Below are 18,735 nucleotides of genomic sequence, written 5' to 3'. Positions count from 1 at the left end.
TGTAGGAATATTAGTCTGAAAATGCAGCTGTATTATACTGCAGAAGCATATCAGGGACCCTGAGCCTAGGAAGCATTTCTATCTTCATAAACTGAAAGAGTCTCCTAATTAGCAAAGCAAGTTTATGAAATACATTGATTTTACACCATTTAAGCTCCTCTAGAGCACCCATTAAAATTCAACTAGCAGCACTAATGTAAAAAGCCAAGCACATCCTCAGCTAAAATATTGTTATAGCCTAAATATATGTCTATATACTTTCCTTGAAATCCAAATAGCATGCCTATTATGCATCCCAAATTACTGGGTTACTTGGCAGCATCTTGAGCTGGACTTGTACAGAATGACTCTAAGTATCATGTTTGTTCTAACATAAATCTTGTTGGTCATTATATCATTTACTGTTCATTATATTGAGAGAGACACTGCAGAAATGTTTAATATTGTTAGTTCAGCTTGGCTGACTTCTTTAGTGACACTGATTCTATAGAGCAGTTGGCAAAATCGATGTATAAAGAACCATTTGTATTAAATTATACTTGTATGATTGAATCAGCGCTGCATAGTTTTCTCCAGTTAATTGATCTGCTCCAATGTAACCAATTAACATGATGCAGGAAACTTATATCAAAACTAACCAATAAAAACAAGCTGGTATGATCAGTTCAAGTGGGACCAAAGACCCCAAATCCATTAGTTTGTTTAAAAGCTCAAAAACCACATGGAGTTGCACTTATTACTCTTGACATAATTAAAGATTGTGTGTTTAAAATAAGCAATAATTAAAAGGTTGCTCGTGTTTAGCAAGCCTTCTGTCATTCTACAAATTGATTTTGAACCTCAGTTTGGCTATGGTCCATTGAGTATGTATGAGTAATCCTACCTCTGCTGGGTATATTGCGTTTTGTGATTTTTTTAAAAAAAAGATTCTAATTATTAGCATCATGACTTTACAGGTTTTAGGTTCCGTGTTTTGCTGATGTGGGGCCGGGAAGGTTCTTTGGGGAAACAAACAAATAAACAAACCTTCCCTATATATGTGCTTACTATGATATGAACTATAGCACATTTTTTTTACAATCAGACCTTTAGATTCCCATTTCCTTTGCAAACACAAATTTTGCCAGAGAAGTATCTTTTTAACCACTAAACAGCTCCCATTTATTAACTGAAGAGCACCATGGGAGAGCATCATTAACTTTTTTGATTTTAAAAGGAAATTCAATCACCAAATTATTCTCTTAGATGAAATTAACATGATTTACAAGGTTTCTAAGCAGCCTAATAACACTGTGCAGTTTCCTGTTCTCACAATACATGCATTCAAGTCCTTGTAAACAAGTTAGATCATTTGTTCTACTAAATAAGCCTCTGAAGATTCTGTTTGGTGCCTGGACACGTATTTTGAAGTTTTGATCATCTTAATTTAAGTACAGAGTTCCTTTAATGGGGATGTACATTACAGAGTACAGTTATAAAGTTCCCTGAGCTGGCAATCAGAAATTTCACATGAGATAGAAGAGAGCCAGCAAGTGGAGATGGAGGGTATAAAAGGCAATGCATGTATTCCTGTTAAAGATGTTTAGACTTCATTTTAGTACAGGAGGCAAGTAGAAGTATGATAAAGGCTTCATAGAAATATTGGACCTTGAAGGAATTTGAAGGACATGAGATAAATGGTATCCTAGGATACAATTATAGGCAAAAGGGACAGTAGTGAGCTGAGGTTTGAGTCATTTGAGAAAGTACAAAAGGCTAAGAATGGTGAAGCAGAAGGAGCAAATGCTATGGGCAGGAAAGCATCAATAGGCAGTCATTCCTAAAAGCAGGGAGAAAAGGGGAGGCAGGACAATTGATTAGATAAAGGCCACAGAACAAAAAGAACTTCTGGCGAGTAAAAATGTTCATGATTGTGGTTACTGGTTCTTGAGTAGTCACACTCACAGTCAAAGAGGGAATACAAGTCACCCTTCAAGGGCCACTTCTGAGTGTCTGAAAATGTCCGTTTATGGCAGGGTTAAATCCAAATTTCAAGATTATGCTGGGTCTATTGAAATGGTGAAATTTTGTATGGTTTTTGTTAAAATGTGACTAGAATTTATGGTCGATAATTTGTCAAATATCTGAATATGGACAAAAATTGATGACAATGTTTTAAGGGCAATCTTACAAATACTTGAAATAAATAAATATTGTAGAGAAAAATAATGATGCTGTCTGTTCATGATCCGAAGATTCAAGTCGATTTTTTGCAATTCTTTGGCTGCTATGTATTTCCTTTGTTATGTTGATCGCTTTGAAGTGTTGAATTTCCCTCATAAATTATTATGAGATAATTCAATTAAATATCTAGAAGATGTATCTATTTACAAAAAAGCAAATATTACAAAAACTCTATAGGATTTCAGAGCTTTCTCCCAGAAGCCATTCTTTCAAACCTCAGAGCTCACAGTTACAGCAAATCACATAGCATTTGTTCCTCATCATATGCCACTAGGGATGGGTGCAAACCAAACCATGAAGCAAAGTTTGTGACAAATTGTGCCTTGTGGTTCTAGAACTGAAGTTCATGGTCACAAACCTTCACAAACTTTCAAGGCAGCTCATGGGGTTTGTGCTGGTTTCTGGCCAGACCAGAAAGCAGAGATTTAAAGGGAATGGTCCCTGCTGCATAGGTGTCGGAGGCTTTTTAAAGGGACTGCACAAGGATGCCAGAAAATGGGGAGCAACCTATCATGGGTTAGACACTCTTTCAACTGTTACCTGGTGATACAGAGGAACCTGGTCATTCACCCACTCTCCCCATCACCTGAGGATGGCCCCTAGATCTCCCATTGCGACTCACCTAGGGCCACCAGCAAAGAAGGGGCAACTAGCTGACTCAACTGGTGAAGGCAGCTGCTTTTAGCCACACTGTGGCAGTAGAGTTGTGACCCTAAGCAATGGCAGCAGTACAGTGGCCAAGCCCACCTCAGGAGCCCATGGCAGGGGAGGTGGTACCAGGGTGAAGGAGGCTGCTCCAGACTGGGGATCACAGGGACTGGATGGCCTACTTCCTGCTGCCACTACCACTACCACTAGAAGATGCCCAACCCATGTGATCCTCTTACCAGCTTCCTCTCTGTTGGTGCCACCTCCTCCACCCATGCTTTTTGTTCCTAGACTGGGCCCAGATTCTGTAATTTTACCACAGCACCTTGGCTATGGTTTTGCTGCTGTTTTGTGAGGCTCATTGTTGTTGTCTCCTCTATCAACTTACTCAGTTGGTCATACCTTCTCTGATGACAGCCTCCTACTTTACCAACCTCCTGGGTGAGTTCCTAATGGGAGGTTTGAGAGACAACTACATGTGATGTGAAAGGTGAATGAGCCTCTAGGTTCTCCCGGATTACAAAGTGTTGACACAGTGCCTCCCCCCCCCCCAGACAGGCTGCTCCCCATTTACTAGATTTCTCATGTAGAACCTTTAAACTTTAAACTGACTGCACAAGAAGGCTCAAAGCAGCAGAGTGCCTGGGAGCACTCCAGCCACTCAGTTGTTTTTGCTGCTTTCTGAAAACCTGATTTAAAGGGGCTGTAGTCCTTTTGCAGTTATGTTTCATACTACAGTGTGGAACTCTAGCAGGAGGATTGGAAGGTTTAGGAAGACAGTAGCTGCCTTGGATTAAGGATGTACAGACCAAAAAAATCAGGGTTTTTTTTTACTTTGGATATCAGAGAGCTGAAAATATCAGTATTCCAGCTGGGTATTTGGATCCAGTTTGGTATTTTGCTCCATGGTTTATTTTGTTGCTGTTTTGAGATTCCAATATTTTCAGTTCCATTATTCCGTATGAGGGAGATTTCTAGGGAACAGGATGGAATGTTTTTAAAGCTACAGACACTAAAACTGCAGTAGAGCTGTATCTATGCTTTAAATAACTTTCAATTTTCAAGTGAATTGAACCTTTAGCCCCCAGAATGAGCCATTCTCCACTGATTCCTGAAGGGGAAATGTTTTTAAAATGTAAAACCAGAGAAGCCACAACAATGTACAACCCAAAAATTGCCCAAGTCAAACCAAATGGGAATGCTTTTGCAAGCCTAGCAAATGTAAAATCACAGAATCCAGCCAATGTACAACTTGAAAATCTACAGCAATTTCAAACCTCAAAATTCATTGCAGAAAGCAAATCTGGCATGAAGCAACTTAAAGAAACAAATACAATTTTGCAAAGTCAACAAAAACAATTTAAAAGGGCAGAATCTTAGACAACCTGGCAAGCCACTACCAAACTTGGAAAAACACAAACACTCTTAAAAGGAATGGGGGAGATAGAACAGTCCTCAGAGATTTCAAACACTGGCTCCTGATACACCAGGGTATCTAAGGCAAGGCAGGAAACCTTGCAAAAGTCTGCCCAAAAAGTTGGTTTGTTTTTTATTTCCGCATGTGAAACCATTTTCACGCTGAAAACCCACTGTAGTGTTTTTGATTCTGTATAGCACTCTCTCCTCATAACGGCAACTAACTTTGCAATGACTTTCCTTCTATGATGGCATGGGGTATGCCCCTTTTGGTCTCCACCCTAGTACCACAGTTCACCAATGGGTGAAGGGACAGCTCCTTGCCCACTAATGGCAGATCAAGGTGCCCCTTGTTTGGCACAGACCCTCCCACCTCCACTATTACAACATTACACCAGCCAACTGCAGGGATACTGAGGCTGCAGGGACCCCATGAAGCCACCCAGAAAAAGCAAGCTGCGCTTCCAGCTTCCTTCTCTGGATCCTGTAGAGCATGGGTGCTATCACTCCCTCATTCCCTACCCCATCAGCCAGTCACAGTGTGCACCCTGGCTTTCGTCAAGGCTCCCCACTCCTTTGCATGCACCTTCCTTTCTCTTTCCCTCTCTTTCTCCACACCTTATGAATAGGATCAGCTGGCATGCATACAGGGCTCGGGAGCTGCAGAGCCACATTCAGGCATGCTCTGTCAGCTGATCTTCTCGGGATGGAAAGAACCATCAAGAGAGGGGGGATAGGGAGGCCAGGGAAGGAAAGGGAAAGGAGACAAATGGATCCTACCATCACAAAGCCAGTTAAAAATAGATGAGTGGGTGGAGGAAGGAACAGCTTGAGTTTAAAGTCACATTCACTGGTCTGGCAAGCACCCACCCCAGTCCCCAAGTGCAGGTAGGTAGATGTTCATGGAATTCTTCTTTGATCAAGGTGAAATTGGTTAGAAACTGACTCCAAATTACTTAAAAGAGGGAAAGAAACATTGTATTCCAGGGAGAAATTGAGTAAATAGGAATGAAGAGAATATTTCTTAACAACACCCATGGAAGTATCCTCTGTTTTTACCCATTATTTTTAACCAGCCTTTTTGTCTTCTTTATAGGCTAAGTAAAATCTATTGTTTGCTGATATTATGCCAAGGATCCATTCCATGGAAGAAAGTCTGGGTTTATCATACCTCTAGATAGCTTACAAACCTTTTGGCTATTTCTGTTCAGAGACCACCTGGTATCAAAAAGTACTATTATTATAAAAGGATGTAGAAGGTCCTCTGAGTCCTCCTCTTTAAAGTACTAAACCTTTTCTGGCCCAGACTGATGGCAGCCTAATCCAGGATCTTGCAGAGTTTTGAGTAAACAGAAAGAGAATGTAAGCAGCACAGGGGAAGGGGGGGAGTGCTAGGCTTTGCTAGCAAACACAGCTTTGGTTAAACCTCTCCAAATAGTTTTCCCTGCTCGGTGTGTCTCTCTTACTATGAACGTAATGGAACCAGTTGATTGTGGGCTTTGCTACATAACTTGGAAATCAAAATATTTTTCTTTTGGGAGGATCAATCAGCTATTTCAGCCTATTAATGCTATTATTTGTGTACAGAATTAATTATGCCAGTGACATTCAAAGCCACAGCTGTCTTGAAAGGCACAATTATGATTTAACTTTCCTATATTTAGAAACAGATTATTAGAGAGTGAGTTGCATGACACAACAGCTCTCCACTAAACACCTGCAAACTGTTATGCAAAAACAGTGACATATGCCTAAAAATTCCGACAGTGAAAATAAAATATGAAATCCCTTGCAGGCCTGATTTAAACCCAGTGAATCTAAGGCCATTGTGTTTTAAGCCCATCCATTCTGCATTTATTTCACTGGAATAGCATAAATCCAGGTGCCTCAGCTAATGTCATGGATCAATCTGTAAAATTAACATTTTCTTTAGAACCACACATATGTTGTCCTGTGCCATGGCTAAGAGGTTTAGATACCTATAATAAATGTTGATAAAAATCAAAGCAATATAAATGCTAATGAACTGTATTTGGAGTTATGCCACACTCCCTACACATAATAAATAACAGGAGTAAAGAATGAGCTTTTGGGTGTGCTTATTGTGGAGAAGATACACAAGACATCTATGTAGATCTATAACAAGATTTCTTTTTCAGTAGAAATCAAAATTCTTGCAAACATATCTGAGCAAAGTAACATGTATAATCCTGAATTATGAGCAATTATGTCTGAAAACCCATGAAGGACAAGAACAATTCCACATGAATGGAAGAGAGAAGAAAACACAGTTGATCTTTGGAAAGGGAGGAAGAAAGTCGATGGCTTATTTATCTAATGGCTTCTTGTTTTGTGCAGTGGTTTTCAATTGTAAAATGTCTTCAGCAGGAAACTGAAGAGGTGGCACAGAAATATTCTAAACAAACAGACAAAATGGTTAGTTTGAGTGCAAAGCCTGGGAAATTAAAATGCATTATAATTAGTTATAAAGCATATAAAGAAGGGGAAAGACTTCAGTGAAATAGAAGCATGGTTTTATCTCCTCCTGCTGGGTTGAAATGAAACATAAGATGAGAGTTTACCAAATCTGTCACCTGCAGTAGTAAGAGACATTTTTGAGAGTTTTTGGGATCTCATATTGTGTGTCATAACTGTAGACTGCTAAGCAAAGCCATCCCGAATAAGAAAGCCAGAAGGTTGCATACATCCTGCTGTGCTCATGGAGGCACAAGAATCTACTGCAAAAGTCTGTCCAAAAGCTTCTGCCTGGGGTGCACGTGCAATTTTCTGTCTGCCTGTGGATAGGTTTTACAGTCCATCTCAGATGTAAAGCCAAGCTGACAGCGTTTTTACTTTTATATCTATAAAGCAGGGTCCATTGAAGTCAATGGCTTTGGAAAGGTGTGACTGCTGAGGATGGCAGTGCTCCACAGGTTCCATGCAATGGTTGTTTTTGCTGCTGAAATATACCATTTGAACAGAAATGAGAAAGACGTAAAAGATAATCTCCATCTCCATCTCACAACCTGCTCTGAAGCTAGTCTAAAAGGCATCTACTAAACAGATGAGTCACACAGGAAGACCTGGAGTGGCTCTGCAACTGTTGTCCATAGCATCTGGCCCAGAAAGGACAAATGAGAGGGGCCATGGTTGCTTTAGTATGGATGCAAGGGAAATATTGATGTTATCCTTATATAATTTAGGAATGTAAAAGTGGTGGCTTTCATAGATCCCCAGATCCTGTTGACATCCCTCATGGTAAGTGGCTTGAAATAATAAACAAGATGTGTTCTGGACATTTCTAAGACTAAATTCCAAGTTCAGACTCTAGGGCTGATTCTGCATGTACTTCGTTTATTCTGCTATGGATCCTGCTGAATTCAGATTGATTTGAACTCTATCCCCATGAACTCTATCCCCCCTCCCCATTGAAACAGAAAGTGTTCTGCACACAGGGAAGCTCAAAGGGGGGGGAGCCAAGCGCAATGGGAGGCTCTTTCTTTTCTTGAATGAGAGGCAGGGGAGAAGATTGGAGACAGCAGAGGAGGGGGGATAAATCCAATAGGATAATCTCTGCCAAGAGAAGTTAGGGCTTCTGGAGCTTCTGCTGAGAGAAGTTAGGACTTCTGGAACTTCTGCTGAGAGAAGTTAGGGTTTCCCCTTTAAGGGAAGCCTTGCAACCTGGGAACCAGGAACTTACACCCTGGCCAATCAGGGCTTTTCTACAGCATTGTAGGCTTGGCAGCAAGTTATTTTGGGGAAAGCAGACAGCTGCACACTTAATCATGCTGATTTTTCAAATATTGAGGGTTATATCCACTCCAGGATATCTTGGGGGAAAGGTAGGGTCACTCCGGATCAATAATGCTTGTTGTAGAGGGAAAATTTAAACCCCCCAAAATCAATATGGAAATCACATTTAGTGTAGATGGCAGGGATCGAATTGACCTGGAATTGGAATAAAAGCTCCGTGCAGATTCAGCCTAGCTGTTTTACTGCAGACTGACATGACTGACATGGCTACCCTTTGAAACTGTGGACAGTTTTAGAGTCTCAACTATATTACATTCAGAGAGCCCAGCCAGCCTGGGCAGCACCCAGGACCCTGACAATAGATATTCTCTGAAACAACCTAATCATCAGACTGCAAGTCAAGTGCCAAAATGCATTGAACAACTGAACCAGGCATGAGCTAGGAGTTGCAATGGTATCACAGAACAGGATTTCTTTGTTAGTCACGATCATCTTATAGTTCCCCCAGTGAGCAATATGACTAATTTTTATTCAGATTCCATTCTAGCTTTCCACCAGTTCTCCCAGGACATTATGAAATCAAATCAGATCCAGAAACTAGCTGTTCTCTATGGGTGGGCCATTTTAACTCATATTTCCACCCTTCCAGAATGCCACAGGCTAAACGTTCAGCCTCCAAACGAAATCTTCTCCCAAAGTCTCAGTGCAAAGCATTAAGCAAAATTGTATCCTTCTAAGTTCATTTACTTCAGTAGATTTAGAAGGTATAACTTTTAAGGGATTGCATTGTAATTGTTCATACAAGTCAGCGAGGCAAAGCATTAGTATTTTATTATTTTATTTTTAAAAATCACCACTAAATATCTTTGGAGAAATCTTCACAGAAAATACTGGAATGACATAGGTTGATTAAGATATCATACAGATGGCCTGTGAAAATGAATGACAATTTCATGGCAATTTCGAATGAAATATCTAGAACTATCCCAAAGGAGAAAACAATACAGGCATTAATTGAACACTGCTGGCCTCTCAGTTACTTCTGGTGGGTTTTGTGCATGTGTGAAACTGTTTTCAAACACAACAATTGTTTGGGTTGGATCATAACCATAGGTTTTACATTGCATTGATATACACATGTTATGTGCAGTCATTTAGATCGACAGAAACCTATCATGGTATGAAATTATCCACACAAATGTTGCATCTTTTAATGCTATGATAAAGCATAAAGGAAAATTACCTCACTTTGTTTGTAGACTGAGGCTTCTGCAAAACAAAAAGGATGCCAGTGAGTGTATTTCAGCAAGTTCATTTGCTTACACAAATTAGACATCATTAGTATGTTTCATCCATAAGTTATCCTTAATTACCTGAAGAATATTCCATTTACTTCTTCAATTTATGGCTTCATAAAAAAAGAAGTTGTAGAAGAAACATTTTCCTAATTTGCATGTGCTAATTAGGAGAATATTAATTGCTTATTTTACAATCGCTAATTTGATTGGGGGGGCTAAGACAAGACACTATTTTCAATTAGTTAAACTAAATTGTTACTGAGCAAAGTAGATTTTAATGTTTCTTTGAAATCTATTAAGAGAACATTTAGCTATATAAACGGGATCTTTGTACATTGTTCTGACCTCTCTAACAACATATGCTCAATTTTGTCTCCATTTTCCCCTTTAGTAGAAGAACTTTGTGATTAGTATCACTGGCAAGTTCTTCTCTGTCTGCTAATGAAATATATTGGGTGTTCCTTTTAATTCCCAGAATGGGAACTCACACATATTCAAATATCGCAGGCAAACTCTTTATAAACTCTTCTAATTGGTTAGGAATAGTGTTTGAAAATCTCAAGTAATTTGCCATTATTATAATGAATAGCATAAACTGTAATTTTTCATAGTAATTAACTTGTGTCAGCACCATTATTTTTCATTAATTATAAATGAAAAAGAATGAAAGAACACTCAGAGAAACAGATGTGTGAAATTGTCTCTGAAGTTCCATTCTAGGCTTTCCACCTTTTTCTCTTCAATAAACTGTACAAAATAAGGAACCCAGTTATGCAGGTATACAGATGGTGCTAGCTATCTAGGACAGAATATGCATTTAATATGACTGCTGTGTGTGAAGTCCACTGTTTAAGAAAAAATACCATTGTTACTGGAACCAGAGGTATGTAGTAAATATTGAGTGGAACTTAGTTGTGGAAAGTCAGGTAAAAACAACCCAACAGGAAAGCTTTCTATTTGTTTAGATGGCAAAATAACACTATCTAATTTTATCAGGCTTGTAAGCCGAGGGTAAGTTTCATTAAAGCCAACAAAGGTGAACTATACCTTTAAAATAATATGAACACACCTCCAAGTAAAATTTTAACATTAATTTGTTTACAGTTTGTTTCATTTGTTTGTTTAATTTGTTTACAGTTCTGCATTTCCTGAGGGTCTTAAACTGAGAGGAATCTTTAAGTGGACTTTTAAATGAAATTAAGCTGTGGAGGTTTGACCTCTTTTTTATTTCTGTAAAATCTAGGATGTAACTGCCTGTTTAATGAACGCAAAATGTTTCTAGGCCATTTTTCAATTGAAGTATTGTCATGTTACTGCATATCTTCTAAGGCAGAATGCTCTTGGGAACATGGATTTTATTTCTAATCTTTATGTGTGTTTGGTACACTATGGCCCAGATGCTATTTTGAAGAAACAAAAGCACCCCTTCACTATCAACATGCTTAATGCAATACTACTTTTGCTTGTGTTCCTAAGGAAATCACTATGCTGGAATCTGTGAGATTGAGTTTATAATGTTTTAAAGCAGCTGGGGGACTAATTAGAAATGTAAATGAGACAGGAGTCATTGATTTGAAATTTTCTGTTCCCTAGGGCAGGGGTAGTCAACCTGTGGTCCTCCAGATGCCCATGGACTACAATTCCCATGAGCCCCCGCAGCATTGGCAGGGGCTCATGGGAATTGTAGTCCATGGCTATCTGGAGGACCACAGGTTGACTACCCCTGCCCTAGGGTTACTAATTTTCTACTGGGGCCTAAAGATATCTCAAAACTGATCTCCAGACTACAAAGAGTACCTCCCTATATCTCCACGAATTCCTCAACAGAGAATCAGGCGCCCCGCTCTCCTTAATTCATACAAGTCCAATATGGACAAAAGACAAGCATCCATACTATACTCGACTACCTCCATGACTAACAGTAGCTTAGCTTGGATGACAATTTCTGATAAGATAACAGAGTAGATTAATACTACTTTTCAATCAGCACAATGAATCCAATATAAACTGGGGGATTTTCTTTTTTTAATCTCAGGCCCAAACTGTGCAAGGTATGTTGCCATGAGTTAGGTCACGGTTCTCCTTTCCTGTCTTACACTCATTCCAGCCACTTCCCTATAACATTTCCCTGAATTTAAACAGCAATGGGGGTAATTATTGCTCCATTAGAGGGACTATACTACAGTAATCAGGGCACACATAGCCCTCCCCCTCCAGTGGAACAATTAATCTTCCACTAGGCCATTATTGGTAAGGAAAATAGCACAAATTCCTTTTCTGCAGGTTCAGGTTACTCATGATTTTCTTGGGAGTCACCTCGTAATCACTGGCATTAGTTAGGGGCTAGTTCTTCCACACATCTACCCTCCTGTGCATTTTCACACTTGTGGAGTATTTATATTTTCTTCTGTATGTGCCTTAAATAATAAGGGTTTTCAAGGGAGATGCTACTATTATCAGTGGTATCATAGGAGACATCACAGAAAGCCCTTTAAAAAAACACTGACTTTTTTAAATTAAGAAAAACAGTAGATGTACAAAAATAGGAAATGAAAAATGGGTTATACAACATAATTACATTTGTTGAAAACATTTGTTGAAAACATTTGTTGAAAACAAATGTGTATTAAAAATATATAGGATAGAGGTTATTTTTATCTTTCACTCCTTCATTATTTTTAAGGTATTTATCTATAAAAATACAATAGTTGTTATTTCTGTTGGGGTACAATTAAATATGTTTTCCTCTTGTTTTATCATTACTACACATTCAATATAGCATATAACTTTGACATATTCATTTGAATCTTTAATAGATAAGTAGTACATCAAGGTGTAAAAGAAAATCTATTATATATCTCATATCAAGAATTCATTTGTTTTCAAGGTATTACTTTTGGAACAGATTTTAATTCTACTTCTATTTAGTTACCATAAAGTTATATATGATATTTTCTCACTTAGTTTGTCACCTGCTAGCATAATATACATAATACACACTCCATGTCTCCTCAAATTTTGTAATAGACCTGTTTCTCAAGTTATTAATTTTGCCATAACTGCACATTCAACAAGTATATTTTCCCATTCTTCTAAATGTGAACAGATGTCAAGTTTCCATTTTGTTGTATAACTAGTTCTAGATGCTTTCATCATGTATTTTGGGTAATTTTTTAGGCAGAACATCTATTAGCACACCCTTGGCTTGAATTCAAGCTTTAATATGTTTTGCATTTTTAAAATTTCTTTCCAATATCTTTCTTTTTCACAAGTCAACCACATATGAAATTGTAATTCCGATTATAATTACAATATTTGTAAAATATTCTTATTCTTTCTTCCAAAGCAAACTTTTAAATATAATTCAGTGAAAAAAAATACTATTGTTCCTTTAATTTATAATCAGTTCCAACAAAAGATTCCTCGCAGAGCTAAGAACCATTCATTCTGCCACACTAACATCCTCTCCACTCAAATTGCACTGCATTCCTTCATTCCTTTCAGCAGAAACAGGATCCGGAGAAATGCCTTTTCCGTTCACCCCAATAGAACAAAGCCATTTAATCACACTGTCTGTTGCCTGCTAGTTTTAAGGCCATCTGGAAATAATATTTACGTTCCGAGGATACTATAGTCCATGGGGGCCAAAATACTCAAGTGGCCAAATGTTTGTCCTGAATGGAGATGCAACATGAATGAACAAACTTATGTATGGCTATACAAATTTAGATTCATGTATTCACTCATATGCACAAATTCTGCATTTGGCTCATTAACGTGAAATAGCCACTTAGTTTCAGCTCCGTTGCTTTCTAATTTAGGGACACTGAATGAGAATAGGGTAATTAAAGAGAATCCTGTAATTACAAACTACTCTAAATGCAACCCAGGCTGTAGGAAGATTTTTTTTTACCTTGTTAAATATAGCTGTACATTGGTAAAATAAGGAGCTGTTCTGGGGATCTTGTAGGGTGAAGAAGATGGATAAAGAAGATTTTACATATGAATGAATACATAAACCAATAAATAAAGTATTGCTATAGTTTCATATCCTTGTTAACACTTTTGTGAAATGATGGATTTCAGAAATCTTTCAGAGATTTCCATGACTGTATTGGAGACAGTATTTACTAACAGACAAAACAAGTGTGGATGCGTGAGATGCATGGGGGATACCTCTTTCCCCTCTTGCTTGCTTACCCTAAGCTCCCCTGGAACCAACAACTGCCCTCAGTTTGGGCTGTTAACCCACCCCTAGGCAAGCTCATTGGGATGGGGATTCTCACTTACTGGTCTGCAACCTCCCTCCCCCTCTTTTTTGCTGTCCTGCCTGCCTGTTCACCATTTCCCTTTTATGTCCTCCTCCCTACTGTTCTGCCCATTCCTTTCCCCAGTGCTTTCCCCACTCTGTCTACTTTTATGTCTGCCCTTTCCTGCTCCCCTCCCTATTCACCACGACTACAGTTCAGCCTGTTGAGCTGCTTACCCTTTTCTCTTCTGCCTGCATAGCTGCTGTCCATCACTCATTCATTAGAACAGGGGTGGCCAAACTGTGGCTCTCCAGATGTCCATGGACTACAATGACTATGGGCCCCTGCCAATTGATCATTCTGGCTTGGCTCATGGTGTTTGTAGTCCATGGACATCTGGAGAGCCACCATTTGGTCACTCCTGCATTAGAGGTTCCCATTCCGCTTCCCCACATGCAACTCTGCCACTTGGCTGGTGTAGGAGAATAGAGTGTTCTCAGCCAATCACTTTTGGAGATGAGCCGCAAACAACTTCCTCTTCATTTGCTCCCTCTTTTGTGGTGGTGGGACCCTTTCACCCACAGGAAAAAGGATGTCTGGGGGCACTTTGTTCAAGGACCTGTGGAATTTGAATGACTGATCCTATATGCCTGAAAATGTTTAATGTTTGCAGCCAGAACCTTTCCCCCTCAATAGAATTGAGCCTGTGCTGAGAGGCATCTATTTGGAGGGGATCTGTAAAATCAAACTTCATGGTCTAATTCACTTTAAGCATGGGGGTTCCTTAGAATAGAGGGAAGACTATGTTCCATGAAGATTTGGTGCCATAATACTTATAAACAGCTGCCCCAGACACACACACACCCCAATAGAAATCCTCTTGAAAATAGCAATCCTAAAGCTTTGGAACCCAAAAATTACACTGATATGAATTCCTAACCAATAATTTACTATGAAATCAATTATGAATCCTGGATATGAAAGTATCAAGATTTTTTCTTGATGTACATCCCTATTACCAGCAACTCCTGGGCTACCTCCTTCACAGTCAGAGAGGCAGTGGCAGCAGGGGTGCTGTTGGAGCTGACTGTCCCAGCTTCTACATTGTGGTCTTATCCTCCCTCCCTCTTCCCCTGCACAGAAAGTATTCTTGCCTTGGGAAGATCTAAGCTCCTTCCTTCTATGGCTTGTATCTTCTCACATTTTTCTACAAGCTTGGGAGTCCCACAATTTAAAATAAATATCTGTTTTCTGTCAACATGTCCTAGATTTAGGAATGGGCTATATTAAATCTATGTGTGTATTGACTATTAGTATATTGGGAATGCTTATAAGAGAAAGACTAATCCATATCAGTCTGTCCTCTGTGTGAATACCTCTTGAGATCTGGCATCATGTCTGCCCTTTCCAATTCACTGTGTACACATTTGCTATTGCTTTCCCCAGTATCTCATCTGTAACAAGTTAAATCTGGTATGTCTCATAAATTAAATATGAAAAGAGATGCTTAGGGAGAAGAAAACAGGAGGAGGATTATGAATTGAAGCAGGATGCCTATGAATTATGTCTAGTTTCATAATTTCCCTCAGAATTTTATTTTGAGGAACACAGCAGCAGAAGCTGCAATTTAAAGGATGACAGGCTAATTCTTATCTTTCCTAACCATTGTCTTGCAACAAGCTGGCTGTTAGGAATGGCAGCTAAATCCAATGTATGAGATTTCAAAATAAAACCAGGATCAAATCCTGTACCACATGACTCCCAATGATCACTCTGTGTTCCTCACCATTTTTATCCATCACAAACAACATCCTGTGTCCATACAGAAACTTGTGTAATCTCACAATTTATTAACCCAGGAGGTCAAGGCTGCACAGTGTCCAAGATTTGTAAATTGGAAGATCATAAAAATTATAATTTTTATCACTAATTTAGCACCACCAAATGCCCAAGTTCTCAATTAGCACTTTTGTGAATGCTAAAATCACTTATACAGTCTGAAATTGTGCTCTAAGAAGCAGATTTGGAACAGAGGAAATTCCTTGTCTGGTTATTGTATTGTGGTCAAAAGATGACCTTCAGATTGAATCAGCCTGATTGGAGAGATATGAAGAGGTATGGAGTGAGAGTCCTTCCCAACTGATCCATTCCTCATGGGGAAAATTTACAGCCACCTATACTTTTCCCCTTTGAGAGGGTAAAAATTAGCTTGGATATAGTATCCAAAATCAGCTGGAAAATGTTATGAGGAAGGGTGAAAGCATTACATATCTGTTTTTCCATCAGGCAATTCTACTGCCTGTGAAAGCAACCCTAAATAAGCATTTGAGTTTAAAAAAAAATCAGGAAAACAATCACAGAATGTGTAGTTTTGTACAAAGTGTTTGACAAAACAAGATATGGGACTTGTATTTTTGTCACAAAATCTCGATAAAAGAACATACTTCTATTGGCTGGATTCTTATCACAGAACTCAAAAGGCTCTGACATATTGAGAGATGAATTTTTTTGTTGAGAGAGAAAAATAGAATGAATTCTTTTTTTGAACGAACTAGTCATTCACTCATCACAGTCACGATTTTCTGTGTCAAACAACAATGTAATTTACACCAGGAATAGGCAACTATTTCAGCCCAAGTGCCAAACTCCTTACAAGTCCTTACAAGTAAAGGCTTTGATGTGCCTGCAAACAAAAGGAGTGCATAAAAGAGCGATAAGCTATTAGGTTAATGCTGTTAAAACAAAGTCTTTACTCAGTTTCTTCCAAACATCCAACTATCTGTTTCATTTGCTTCCTTTAGGAATTGAGTCAGTTTTTAATCATTTTTACTTCAGACGAACGAAAGGGGTTTCTCTAGTATATCAGAATTTTACTCTGTAAACACTCAGAACAGTCAATGTGTTCTCAAGCCTTCATATCAGCCTATCAAATCATAACCCTGTGATGGGTGTGGTGTTATGTGGCTTCAGATCAGGGGATCCCTCATACTTACTCTTGCAAGCTTACCTTTCCTGGTTCTTTCTTGGTCCCACACCCCTGATATATGGCTAATACAGCCTGAGAACCTACCACCATGACACACCTGAATGCTGTTCCTGCCCAGACTCTCCTAATTTAGGAGAAAGCATCTCATTATCCAACCTGTGTTCATTGTAGCCCCAATTATCTGCAGGTGATCCAACACCTTCCAGGGCCCCTCCTAACAATAGCTGCATGGTTGCATCCTCTGCATCCATTGACCTCCTCCAGTATCCAAGCAACTGTTCTTCTTTGATTTTTTCCTTGAGGCTCCTGATTGCTCCTACTTTGATGCTGCCACCAAGTTCCAGCACTAGTGGCTTCCTGCCACTCACCACTAATGGTGCTTCCATCTCACCACTAATGAGCATAACTGTCACTTTCAGCTTCTCTATGGCACCTCCAAGCATCTCCAGACACAAGGATGCCTCTCAGACCTCAGAGCTTGCTGCCTTCACTGCCAAAATACCTTCCACCCCCTCTACATCCCTGGCCTCAGCTGATGACCATGTGAATGTGTCCATCTCTGCACACTCCAGGACTTATGCTGTTGCATCTGTCACTGTGCCACTCTTCTCCCCTCTTACAGGTAAGAGGTCAGGGATCTGAGCTCTGTCACCCCAGCAGCATTACCCACTGGCCTAGCAGTTGTCTCTTCCAGCCAAAGTTCCAGAGGCTCCCACCCGCCACCTGGAATTTGTAGGGTTCCAATCCTGGCCATATAACATAAAACACCTGGAACAACTATAGTTCCAAAAGGATGTACTGATTTCTATACAGAGTAAATAAGCAATGAAACACAAACCCCTATTTTAAAAGAAAATAAGAGGAATCAATTTTAGCAATTATGGTTTTAATGGGGTTTTATTGTAAGGATTTTCTTTTTGTGTGACCCACCGCAAGCCAATGTGACATAACGCTATGACAAGTGGACAACCACTGATATATTTTATATAAATCATTTGCAATATATGAAGAAACTAATTACAATATTTAAACAAATGTGGGTCCATTTAAATTACTGAGTCAGTCACATGTTCATTCATTTGCACTTCTGACTTTAAGTGAGACCATTTGACTGTGTCAAAAACACCAGTTGGAGAAATACAGAAGAAATTTGGCTCTAGGCTTTTGTAAAACTAACAAACTATGACTTTTATCACTGGCCCTATGAGTTGCTTATCAATGACCATATCATGCAAGCATTTTATCTAAGGGCCAAACTAGACTCCAACGTGTGTGCACAGATACCCTTTTAGAATGGGACTGAGCTATTTGGAAATGCTACGAGGGCTTGATTCTCATCAGACCTGAAGTATACTGGCACCTGATGATCTTGTTCCCCATATCTCATGCTTTTCAAATGCTAATACCTGTGAAAAAGCAAATGGGGGAATCAAGATCACCTTGTACTGTGGGCCTTGCTACATTTTTAAATGGCCAAGTTCAGCTCTAAAACACAGACCTGTGGATGGCTTATCATCAAGTTTTCCCCTCAGATACTATTTTGCAGTCTTCAGGATTGCCTGACATTTTGCAGTGTTTGAGGAGCTGGTAACTCATGGCATTTCAAACAAGTTAGCTTTGCTACTGCACTTTCAGTCTCCTGTGAAGACCACTGCTTATATGTAGTCTATTATCCCACCTTTTTAGCTAATGCACACTATGCAACAGATATCATAGCTTGTGTCTCCTGTCTCTGCTCATATGGTTCACTGGATTCAAATTGTTCTTCCTTACCTGCTCTCCCTCTGTCAACCTCTCCATTCTGTTGCCTATAGCAGTAAACAAGGCTATGCTGTTTCCACTGAAGAAGGCACATTCAGCCTGGCTCTGTGTTAGGAGTTTTGCTTTGTGGGGGATAGAAGTGAAGAGGAAGAAAGAGAATCCCACTGGAACAGGAAGAAAGCCCAGTGCTAGTTACCACAAGCTGGCATAATCAGTGCTGACTGAATTTACTATTTGGTAGCTACTCTTTAACTTGCACTTCCTGTAGTTAGCAACAAAGGTCATCTTTCTGCTTCCATCTGACGGTAGTTATATCTTCTCCTGGGCCACTTTCCCTTTATAGTTAGAGCAGCCTCCTATTGCTATTTCTTTACTGTCTCCTTTTCCCTTTTTCATATTG

General features: G+C 39.3%; 1 long non-coding RNA gene across 1 annotated transcript in view; it reads right to left on the bottom strand.

Annotated features, from left to right (window-relative positions):
- Window positions 1-18,496, bottom strand: part of LOC143841784 (uncharacterized) — a 72,878-nt gene extending 54,382 nt beyond the window's left edge. Inside the window, exon 1 of the long non-coding RNA XR_013232825.1 lies at window positions 18,348-18,496. This is a non-coding gene — a long non-coding RNA (uncharacterized LOC143841784). The remainder of the gene's footprint in view (window positions 1-18,347) is intronic.
- Between the last annotated feature and the right edge of the window lie 239 nt (window positions 18,497-18,735).

This window comes from Paroedura picta, chromosome 7, assembly GCF_049243985.1.
Source record: "Paroedura picta isolate Pp20150507F chromosome 7, Ppicta_v3.0, whole genome shotgun sequence".
Classification (NCBI taxonomy): Eukaryota; Metazoa; Chordata; class Lepidosauria; order Squamata; family Gekkonidae; genus Paroedura; species Paroedura picta.
Note: the sequence above shows the minus strand (reverse complement) of the source record. Positions and strands in the feature narration are given on the sequence as shown.